General features: G+C 40.0%; 1 long non-coding RNA gene across 1 annotated transcript; it reads left to right on the top strand.

The window, feature by feature from the left end:
- Window positions 1–2,011: 2,011 nt before the first annotated feature.
- Window positions 2,012–10,531, top strand: LOC108639427. The gene is made up of 4 exons (XR_001920465.1): window positions 2,012–2,109; window positions 2,730–2,839; window positions 9,232–9,303; window positions 10,471–10,531. It is a non-coding gene; the product is annotated as an uncharacterized LOC108639427 (long non-coding RNA).
- Window positions 10,532–12,423: the final 1,892 nt, after the last annotated feature.

Genomic DNA, 12,423 nt, shown 5'->3' on the forward strand with positions numbered 1-12,423 from the left:
GAATAGGTCCCTTTCTGAACACTGACACTGTTTTTTGGAGCATAGGGATTTTTGTTTTGATGAAACCAAGCCTTAATTAAACAGTATGGACCTCATTTCTGATTTTACATTGTGTACATTAAAATTCCCCTCTGTTTTCCTTGTTGCCAAACTAGTAAGGAATCAGACATTCTCCCCAGGTAGTCCACAATTTTGCTGAAAAACTCTGCCCAGAGAACATGAAAACAACTTTCTTTTGTGTGCTGAATACCTCTTGAAAGGGCACTTCAGATTTTGATGTTATTTGGAATAATTTGGAATTAAGGTAACACTCCTCAGATTAAGAGAGAAAACCTCCTCTGACCTGCTAAGTACTCCTTAGCACCTGCTCAAAGTAGTATTAATGCCTATTCAAGGACATACCAACAAAGTAGCGCTTCACATAATAGTAACAATACTCAGCATGGCAGAGCTCTGGGATATGCAGCCTGAACTGTCACCTTCTTGGACTCCTTCTGCTCAACAGCAACTACAAGGAATGGCACATGCACGCAGGACACACACACAGGAAACACGGACAGGCCTGGGCACAGGGCTTGCAATCATGCTGCTCAGCTCTGCAGCAGCTGAAGAATGACCTTTTACCTCTGCTCTCGTGATCTTACTGCAGTTATCTAATCTTTCTTTTAAAACCAGGTGTCTGTCATTTTTCAGTGCAACAGAAATATGGCAATGGGCCAATCTTTTCTAGACAGGGTAGAAACGCTGAATGTCCTCAGAAGACAGACAGGCTACCTGATGGTCCTATTCAAGGCAATGACTAGAAGTTAACATCCAACCAATGTAATTTCTCACTTAAAGTGATGCAATGAGTGATAGGGTGTATTTCAGAAATGGCTTTTTGAAGCTTTATTTGGTTTTTCCTCACTGGGTTTTGCACTGTGTTGATGCAAGAGTTTATGGATAAGATAATTGTAAAGAACGGTCAAGCTTTTCTCAGAAACCATATGCATACAAGAAAGTGCTTGCTAAACACCTCAGAGCAATACTTGCATTCTCATTTGTGTAAGGATGCATTTGTACCTTTTGTAGTTGTAGCCCAAAGTCCTTGCTATGTGTGGGAGCAGTGAGCCTCTTTCTACAGAAACGTAAAAAGCAAGGAGAGGTTATATTTTCTTCTCCTAACTTCTGCTGAATTCACTGGTTCTAGGGGTTGTAATGACTTGGACTAAGTTGGCTTCTCCTTGTTCTCCCTTCCTTCCCAGATATATCAGACAAAATAAACCTCTGCTTTCTCCTTCAACAGTATGATTACCTCAACATTCTTCAGGTAGAGAGGAAAATCTCTGGCAATACACTTCTGCAGGAGCAGGAGACCAAGTCCATGCACAGTGAAGCTTGTCTTTCTGAGCAATAGCATGCAGTAGGGAGATTACAGTCTTCAATGAACAGCACTCAGGGACTTCTCTTCCATTCTCCTGGAAAAGAAGACGTTCAAAGTGTGTAGGATCGTGGGATGATTCAGGTTGGGAAGGACTTTGGGCATCTTCACTCCCAAAAACTTGGCCAAAGCAGGATCATCTCTGAACAATGTGAGGTTGCTTAGGGTCTTATCCAGCTGGGTCTTGAAAGCCGTCAAGCACTCCCTGGAGTGCAGAAACTCTGGGCCTCTGTCCCACTGCCTGACTGTCCTCATGGTGAAAAAGCTGTTCCTAATATTCAATATGAACATCTGTTTTTTTGCCATTCTCCTACTATACACCCGCATGGGGCCCCTGACTCTGTTTTTATGAGGACATCACAGGAAAAGCCTTGCCCAACATCTTTCTGCAATGCTGAAAGGAGCAATGAAACCAGCAAATGCATGGAGCCTATGATTCCTTCTTGATTTAGAAATGCAGTCGTCTCTTTACCTGTGGTAGAGGGGTAGGTTAAATGCAGACAGGGACTGTAAGAGCCAGCTCTCCTTCACTGTTTTCATCCTGTGGACAGGGGAATGCTTTCTCCAGTGTTGGGAATGGAAAGAGCAGACACCCTGACATACACCTGAACTTCTGGCACTGCTCTCAAGCTCCTGGGCAGCAAGGAATCCAGCTGACTTCTGAAACACAGCTCTCTGGAGTTTTTCTGGTATGTCCTGTCAACCTGGTGGGATTATCCTGTGTGTGATGCTTTGCTTTTTGGTTGGTATGAGGCCTTGGGGTGGAGGGGACATTGTAAGGTCCGTACTGCGAGAATTTTCTGTGTGACAGTGAGTGCAGCTTTGTGCAGTTGAGAGTGGAAGGGTTAATCCTCCACCTGATACACTTGTAAAGGGAAGAAAGAAACCTCAGCTGGGAGGTTTGTACTGATATTAGCAGTGTTGATGACTGTGAACCTGCAGTGGTTTTGCAAACAGATCGCTGTCAGCTCAGGGTGATATTTCTGCTACAAGGTTGTCCTCCCCCATTCACAGGAGAGACAAAGTGCAGTCCCTGCTCTGGGATCTCCAAAGGCTCTTTTGAATCAGAAGGCAGTAAATCTGTCTATTTCATTTTTACAAAAATAAATGATACTTCTGTCCAAATAAATGCCAGATCAAGTGATCTTATTGCTTTTTTTGCTTAACTAAGGCAAAAGGAGCAAGGCTTCTCTTTCGCAGTGTGACATGCCTGCTCATTGCTCTTCATGCCCATTCTTGTTTTCATACTTGTTTCTCTACCTCCTGAGTTCTCTGCCTCTCACTTAGATCCTCTTCTCTTCTCTTCTAGGTAATCACCTCCTTGCCTGTGGAAGAACTGCTGAACACAGAATGCGAAGAGCCTTCTTTGCTGAGTGTGCTATGAAATCAAGTCCTACTGGAAGCTGGAGGTCAGAATAGGTACCCAAAAGTATGGAGGTGTGTGTGATGTGTTAAAATATTTAAACAGTCAGGATTGCTTTTACAATCCTCTGACTGCCCCTTACCTAGTAGGAAGTATTTTTTAATCATTGGCATTAAAAACTAAAATCTGTGAAATCCAGCACGTGCCCTCATTGTAGGAAGATCATAGTGCAATTTTTAGCCAGTTTGACACATATTATTGAGCAAGAGTCTGTCTAGAAAAACATGCATATTGCAGACTAAGGGCTTTCTCATAACTAGTTTTGCAATATATTTCATTTATGTTGTCCAGGATGACATTCACTTCAGTGTTTCTTCTTCACTTATTTTGCGGTAGCTGGTTTTGTTCTGAGTTTTGTTTTTAAGGAAGCATGAAAAAACAAAATCAGAAGACATGTACATGTGCTATCAACACTAGATCAATTTCTTCTTTACTGGTCATCTATAGTTTTGCTAGTTATTAGCTTACAGTTGAGGCCTTGGGGTTGTGCCTGTGCAGAGAGCTCGCTACATCTGGGGAGGGTAGAGCCACAAAGTTAAGTTCTAACTGGTTTCATGAGGCACAAAGTAAAGAAAAACAGGAAATTCCATAAGGGGAGAACAAGTAAGACCAGCATTTTGTTTTTAGACATAGCCCTCAAAGAAGTTTGAAGAGTGATTATTAACATCTTGACAGAATCTGGAGGCTCGAGACAAGCTGATATGCCTGGATACCTCGTTACCTAAAAAGACACTTGGGACAAATAACAGGTGGGAAAAGAAAGGAAAAAGGTATAACTTAGGGTTCTGACAGATCTCACCGGTGTTAATGTTGCTATCTCAGCTGGCTGGCAGGACAGACATGTGTGATACACACGTCCAACCCACACACAGTACAGGCTTGCTAGACCACAGCCTGGCATATGAGCTCAGGCTGAGGCTGGAGGGGCAGGGGTGGTTACCCATGGCATAAAGTTTGCCACAGGCATCTGGGAAAGTGGATGTAGGTCCATGCTCATGAGCATGAACTATAGTGCTCTGATAATCCAACTATATATTAAAACTTGCAATTTCTCATCCTTTGGGAATAGCTTTAAGCTTCCAGACAGATGTGAACCCAAGCATGTTTCCATGTATTTAATGTTCAGTATAACTCTCCTTCTCAAGAAGGGGGTGCATTGCTATGCTATGCTATGCATTTTTCTCCCTGAAATATTATGTAGCACTAAAATGCCAAAGTGATACTGAATTATACTTGATATCTGAATTCCTGAGTTTTCCTGGCACATTACTGAGCAGCCCTTGAGAAGCACACTGATATTTCTGAGAGCAGAGAATTCCCTCTGGCTCCAGCTGAAGAGATATTCTCCCTACCTGACCTGAGTTGAGCACTCCTGTTGCTCCCTCCCTTGCAAGGAAAGCCTGGCACATGAAACACAAAAACAGAGCACAGTGCCAAGTATTGTTCCCAAACCTCAGGCAAAGCAGAGTGCATGGGGTTTAAAATACCATCCTCTGGTCATGCAGAGAGCTGCTGCTGAAAGGGACTAAGCAGCAATTAATCCATTGACACCCACTTATTTTGTGTTCTTGGCTGGCAAGAAGCAGCTGTGGTACCCACCAGCCTGGCTGGACAAAGTCTATTAGGTTAACATGACGTTAACAGTCACTTTCTGTGTGGGTGGAAGCACAGGGGCTTGGAATCACTCATTAACAGAGAGTAAAAGATCTCACTATAAGGACTAAGCTTGAAAGCTTTTTCTTTTTTCTTTTTGCATGCAGAAAAAAATAATTCTGAAGTAATCTTAATTTTAAGAACTTCTGAATTGATTTTGTGCAACCTTGCAAAATGGTTTTCTACTCAAACTGAATTTTGGCAGGATGTTTGATAGAATACAAACTAGACATGAAGCATATAAAGAAGAATCTGGGCTATTTATATTAGAATAGCTGAACTCTTTCAAGTAGTGCATGAAAGCGCATAATTAACCTCTTTCCTGAATTGTTATTTCTCTTCCTAGAGATTCCCCTTCATGAAGGTTATCAGTGGATGATTGTTTTGATAGTGTGTTTTTTTATTTATTTTATAGATAAAAATAGTGCTATAAACTAAAACTCCCTTGGTCTGGATGTTCCTACGCTTTTTACATTCACCGGTACAGAAAGGATATGAAGCCCCAACACACTGAGATTTTACATTCCCATTGCTCAATAGCAGAAGCAAAAGACACCATGGGAATTGGTGCAAACAATTAGGTGCGAAGTTTCCTGTTGCTACCCCGCTTACTGCCATCTCATTTTGGGAAGAGTCGGAGGGCTGAGTGGTTGTACAGTTCATGGATCTTGCTGATAAAGTCTCAGTGTCCTGTTTGCTACTGGATCTTTGTCTCATGGATCTGGAATCATATCACAGTTATGGGTCTTGCTGACTTTTAGGGTACTAAGAACATGGTCCCAGGATACAACTGGGAAAGATTGTTTTCAGTTAAAATATGGGTTGGAAAAGACCTTCAATATAATCTAGTTCCAACCCCACTGCTGTGGACAGGGACATCTTTCACTGGACCAGGTTGCTCAGAGCTCTATCCAGTCTACCCTTGAACACTTCCAGGGGTGTGGCATCCACAACTTCTCTGGGCAACTGGTTCCAGTGCCTCAGCACCCTCAAAGTGAAAAATTTCTTCCTAATGCCTAATCTAAACCTACTTTCTTTCAATTTGAATCCATTCCTCCTTTTTGTGTCACTACACAAAAATTGTAGTGTAAGAAGTCCCTCTCTATCTTTCTTGTGGGTTCTCTTCAGGTACTGGCAAGCTGCAACTAGGTCAGCCTGGAGCTTTCTCTTTTTCAGACTGAACAACCCCAATTCTGTCAACTTTTCCTTGTAGAAGAGGTGCTCTATCCCACTAATGATCTTGATGGCCCTCCTCTGGACTCGTTCCAACTGGTCGATGTCCATCCTGTGTTGGGGACATAATTGGTTTTATTTCAAAAAATTAAAATGAACATATGTTTTTCTAAAGAATGAGCTACCAGCCAAGACCTTAATGACAAAATGATCTTGTTTCCAGATAAAATGTGCAGTGATGAAGCACAGAGACAGTAATTTATATTTTGAAAAACAAGTTGGAGTAACAACCTCAGGGGATTTCATCTTCCTTTGAACTGCTCATGCAATTCTCATTCACAATAGTGAGAGCTACGCACACCTGGTACATGTTTAGCAGAGCACAGCTTCTATGGCAACTTCATATGTAGTGAAGTCACCTAATTTGGATGGCTGGAGGAAGTGCATGTGGGAGTCTGACTAAGCCAAAAAAATCCACATGTGACTTTGTACCACTAATATATAAACATGCAAGTTCACCATATGGGGAGCTGGGCATTGCTTTAACATTTCGATTCATCAAGGGGAAAACTAGACATGTTCTTGTAGATGGTCCCAAACAGGGAAAAATGGTAGAGGAATGTGATCTCCACCTGTTACTCGAGAGCCAAAATCTTCCTCAAAGACATATATTTATCAAAAGCATAGTGATGTGGCTGCAGCCCAATCCATTACCTTCCCCTCCCAGAGACAATACCCAGCATTTATTGTGAGAGTCAAAGGGCCAAACTGCATGAATTCACAGCATTTCCACTAGCCAGCTCTGTTCAATACTGTTTATAGATTTTCCTGACCTGTTGCCTATTGTTTTTCAAGCAGCATCCATCTATTTTCTGACTGTGATAGCGTAAAATATAATGAAATTTATTCATTCACTGGTGCTTCATGCATATATACAAGCCTAGCTGCAAATAAAATGTTTCTTGGAACCCGACAACTGGCTTCGTATGCTGATGATAACTGTGGTATAATAATAGAAACCAGAGAAAGGAGCAAGGGGTAAGCTCTATGTAGTAAATACAGAGCAGAACTCTATGAAAGTAGCTTTGCAAAATGAGGGTTTAGTAATGAACCGGGAAAAGAGGAAAGACAACTGTAACCAGAGAGCAAACATAATAAATACGCTAGTATTTCTTTTTCAGATAGTTTTGTAGATTTTGTCAAAAAAAAAAAATGTGATGCACGCTTCATACAAACCCCTCATTTATGATTAAAAGATCTAATTACATAAACTCTTCCTCCTCAAGTTAAATGACTTCAAAATAGGCAAAGACACTAAGCTAACTTACAGCCAGGTTTCAGAAAAGTTCTCTGAGCTTCTGAGCCGAGGCCTTCAAACCACAGCTTGTGGTTTAAGTCAGTCACAATGCCTTGTGACTGACTTAAGGAGGATGATTAACTCTTGATTCATGGTTCTGGGAACAGCAGTCAGCAACCACTTCCTCTGAAACAGTGCTGCTCACTGTGCAGTGCAGTTCACTGCCTTTGAGAAGAAAGTGTCTCTTACATGATTTCACAGAAATGTTGCAAGTGCTTTCTACTGCCTCTTGCACTGGTTTTGCTCATACACTCAGACTGAAGAGTTTCTTATGCTTATCACAAGACACAGAACTTGTGTAACAGTGCTGGCAGCTGTTTGTGTGTTTGCTCTAGGGAATTTGCTGCCTTTAATTTTGATGAACATCCATTAGCTAACTGGAGAGATGATATTTATACTTTTTTTTTTTTTGCCAGTGTGTTATTAACAATGTGATAAATGCCAATTATGTGCTTAAATGAGGTATGTAGGTTTGTTGAATAAAGTGCCATAAGAAGGTTAAAAATTCACTGTAGTACAAGACAAGTAAAAGAACTTATGAAAAATGAGGGAATAACCAAATCTGAAGGAACCAAGAGCCATGACCCAAGAAGTAAGAACAGGAGGACATTTTAAATCAATTTACAAAACCAAAGAACAACTTTGCTTGAACTTCTTGCTCATTAGCTCAATAAAATACCTGCTGATAGGCTGATTGCCCCTTACTCACATAAGCTCCTTCCTCTTAGACCATGTATAGTAAAATCATTGTCTACAATATCTTTATGTTTAAACTGAGACAAGAGAACAAAAAGCCAATGACTGTAGCTTTAGGTTATTGTATATACAGGAGATGCTGAAGGTGTGTTACCTTTGTGGATTGATCACCTAGCACCCATCTCTGCACAGATATTAAATAAGCTCAAATAACTCTGTGTGTGATTTGTCATCTTGCACAGTGTTTGAAAGAACCCATATTTGGGAATACAGGTTTGTAAAGTACATTCCTATCCTTCGTCAGTGGAGAAGAAACCATCAGACAGGAAATCAGATCCCAGATCCTAGAATTCAGAGATTGTTACTGAACGTATTCAACATGTGACCAACTTGAGTGACTAAATGAAACTGTCAGTACTGCTTAATCAATTATATATTACTAACTCATCTTCACATTGTTTGGATTCGTCTTTCTCTGTAGCAGGTGTTTCACAGAGGCAGCTAGTTGGAATTGTCCAAAGGAAACCCAGAAGGAGAGAAAGTTAACCAGCAGTACAAACCACATAGGTCCAGTGCTTCAGCTTCCTTTTTTACACTCGTTGTTTAGCTTTATGGATCTACTCTTAGGTGTTTAAAGATGAGTGGGGTGGATGCAGGATTCATTATCCTCTGGGGCTATGTCTTCGTTTATCTAGATGCAGTGTTTGAAATTGTTCCATCAAGGAGCTTTTTGCTTATCATTGAATTCTACAAATGGTGCTAATAAATACAAGATATTTCTATCCATCAGAGCTATTCCAAGACTTATTGCAAGGGGATTTCCAGGGTATGTCTTTCTAATGTCCTAAGTACAGTACTAGTTACTCAAGACAAGGGAATAAGAGGCCAAAGGCTCTTTAACAACCTGTATGGACAATGTAGAGGTGATACAGAAATTGTGTTGCCAAACCATGAACAGCATAGGTCACCCCTGAACAGCAATAGGATCAGCTATTGATCCTATTACCACTGGACCAGTCAGGAAAACATTTCGCACAGTCATACTTCTGCTGAGTCAACCTGAAAGCTCGTTTGCATGATTTTTAAAATTTTTTTTAATAATTCAGTCTGTGGAAGACATGCAATAACACCATGATTTTAGTCATGTGGTGGAAAGAAACCACTCGTAACCTACTGATACAAAATTAATCTAGCAGTATTTTATGAAGAAATGTAAATCAAAACAGTTTAATCACTTTGAAAACTAGGCTGTGCTGGTTATCTGATGGTAGGCGTCTTAGAGCTGTATTCACATGACTGCAATTCACAGGAAGAGGAACAGACAAGTGACACACAGTGAAAGAATAAGAGAAGTCCTAATCAGAGCTTTTAAGGTCAGGTTTTAAGTGATCTTCTTGTTTGCTCATGTTTCTTTTTTTGCCAGTTTCCATCACGTGTTTTTTTTAACTCTAAATCTTGCTCTAAAAAGGACAAAGTGTAGATAAAATCTAATCTTCTGATGTCAAACAGCTTCATGACTTTGCGTCAGACCTTGTCTCGTTTCTGAAGATTATCGTACCTTTGATTCTCCCCAGGGGCCCGGTAAGCCCTCTTCTTGTTGTTGCCTTTTAAAAGTAGTTCTCCCCACTTGCTTCATTTATCTTTAGTCCAGTGCCTTGAAGTTGGTAATATTTAATAGATGCATTTCAAGCCTTGCACATTCAGAACTAAAAAACCCAACCAACCCAAACCAAAGAAAAAGTCACTGAAAATTAAACTCCATTACTCTCAAGACAGCACCAACAAAAAATTATTTACAAAGTAAACATTCTTTTTGTGTTAACAGTGTAAAACATATCATTAAAAAACAGTTGCAAAGTGTACTGACCTGTTTTTTTCTCAACACTTCAGGTACAGGTGATTCAGAGTTCAATTTAGCATGAAAAGAGTTTGAAGTTCTTGCTGAATTTCTATCTCATTCAACCAGAACAGTATCTATCTATTGATGAGATAGTCTCACCTAGTATTTGTAGCAGAGGATACCAGATGAGACTAGAAGAGGGTACCAGATGAGAATGGTCTTAGCAGAACCTCACCCTGCACAAACCATATCTTCCTGTTCATTTTGGGATTGTGGAATGGCCAGATCAAGGAAACAACTAATGGTTGTGATCCACAGGAACTCGTGGATCTGTTCCTGTCTCTCCTCCAAATTTTACCTGTCATTGCTTCAGATTCACAGCTGTGAGAGAAGGGAATAATCATCTTTTGTGGTACTCTGAAGCTATGTCTCAGAAATTAATTAATTTACAAGTAATATGCTTGGATCCAAAAATCTTTTGTTTAAAGTATGAAATTTTTATTCTTTTCAAATAAAAACCTTTAAAATGAGCTGGAAATGGACCAGTATATGCACATATATGTTTATAGAAAATATCCACAAATCCCGAGGAGGAATTTTTATGTGATGTTTTACAAGGAGAAGTACATATTTACCTTCCAGTTCTGTGTGTTTTGCATTCATATATTGTGGCCCAAAGATAAGTGTTGTTCATATTTACCCAACTGTCCTAAAGATAGATGCACAGATACTACCATAAAGAAAAACCCCAGCCAACACCTTCAGTCCCAAAACCTTTTTGTTTATCTGCGCTGAAAGACATGGAGAATAGGAGAGTTCCTGTTTCAGGTTCTTTCTCACACAGGTTTGAACTGGACTTATTTTGCTTTTAGCTATACATCTCACCTCTGGTTTTGTTCAATTTACAGGTTGAACGTGTTGGTTTATTGTCTGAGAGATCTTGCAGTGCCAAAGAAAAGAGGCCCCTTTGCTCAAATGTGAAAACTGTGTCATAATAATCATTGGGAGATTAATTGTGTTTTAGGCAGAATTTGCAAATGCTTTACTTGGGAAACTGGATGACTTGGAATTTCATTTAAAGGCTCTTCCAAAATGCTGGACTGGAAAAGAGAGAAAATGCTGTGACTTTTGGTGTAAGAAACTTGATTGAAAATACTTTTTGCCTTTATATTGTATTCCTTTATCTGGCCTGCATTTATGCATTTCTTTTGTCACTCAGAAGTACAGTTGTATAGAGTTTATCATAGCAATGGAGGGAAAAACTCTGCACAAGGCATTTTTTATCCAGAATGGCTACTATATTTTTACTGTAACTGATGTATTAATTTCAGTGGAGTCATTTTGTTCTTGAAATGCAATTCCTCTCTTTAAATCAGGTATTATGAGGGTTCCACTATGGATGCAGTACAAGTGCTTAAGATTCAGATCTATTATTCCTGCAAAGCAAAGAATTTGAGAAAGATTTTAGGAGGATCTTTCAAACTTGGAACAGTAATCAAATCTAGATCACAGAATCATTTAACCTGAAAAACTAGTGAACGAAAAATTACCTCTAATTAATATGTGCAAGGATGAAGATGAATAATCAGTTCTGAATACACTTAGGACTGAATTTATTGCACCTGAGGTCACGTATATAAAAAGTATATGTCAATGTATGCTCCATTCAGAAGACTAGTCAATGTCTCTTAAGACACTGGTTATAGGATGGGATGAAAGTAAATTAGAGTTGTCTATTTTTCTTTATTACCTGTGAAGAATTTACAGGAGTCACCTTGATTTAGCCCGTTTGGATGACTTATTTATGAGTATTTAAATTTAAGTGAAATGAGTATTACCTGCACTATAGGTCATTCAATCTGTTAAGTGTCAAGGAGATACAATAGTACAGCATGCAGAAATCTGTCTCCAGAATACTCTTTGTCAAAAAAAAAAAAAAAGAAACTGTGAAAATTAATCCTCAAAGCTGACTCTTCCTCAATAAAAATGTCCCTGGTGAGATAGGCAAGCTGATGACCAGGTCCTGGCCTGAGGCTTAGTTAGCTAAACAGACCATGAAAAACTACCAGAGTGACAACTAGAAGAAGATGACAATAGTCATGGGTAACACTATGAAGGATGGCCAAATTTTGCAGGTATTTAAGGGGGAATTGTATGAGAAACAACCAAACCCACTGACACCTGTAAGGGGGTACTGGGGACCTCTGGGAACTGAGGTGGTAAGGTCTAGGAAACCCTTTAGAGATGCTTGGTATGGCTGAAATGATTGAGGTAACAGCATCAGAGATACCTAGTTTGGGTGTAAAGGTAGCAAAAGTGAGACCAAGAGGGAAAAGTAACATAGAGAGTTGTTTATTTGGGAGGACATGGAGCTAGAAAAAGAGAGATGAAGATGGGCTGGGAAAGAACAAGCTTGAGAAAATGGGGGAGAAGGGAGAATAAAAGAAGCTTGTTATGTGTAAGCAACTGGCTGGTTAACAACTTGGGCCAAACCCTGCCCCATCTTGCAGGCTACCCTATCTTCTTGTTAAAATCTCTCAATTTTCTGAGTGAGCATACTTGCAGTTCTGTATGTAAGACGTTCACCAGCTTACTAGCTGGTGAATAGGAAAAGGGGAGTTGTGCAATTCTAAAGGAAGTGAAGATGTGAACCTAAATAAAAGGAAGAGATGAGACAGCTAAGACTTATAAACTGCTATTAGAGTGCAGCTTCTAGTGCATATGAACTTTATATTGCAATGGGGGGGGCTGGGGAGGGACCAGGGAGCTTTGTTTCCAAAACCTTGTTTTCTGGAATTGAGTAGGCACCGACTCCACTTTGGATTCCCTAAGAAACAGTTTACTACAACCTCTGTCAACTA

This window comes from Manacus vitellinus, unplaced genomic scaffold (genome assembly GCF_001715985.3).
Source record: "Manacus vitellinus isolate BGI_N305 unplaced genomic scaffold, ASM171598v3 scaffold_2_pilon, whole genome shotgun sequence".
NCBI classification, from domain to species: Eukaryota; Metazoa; Chordata; class Aves; order Passeriformes; family Pipridae; genus Manacus; species Manacus vitellinus.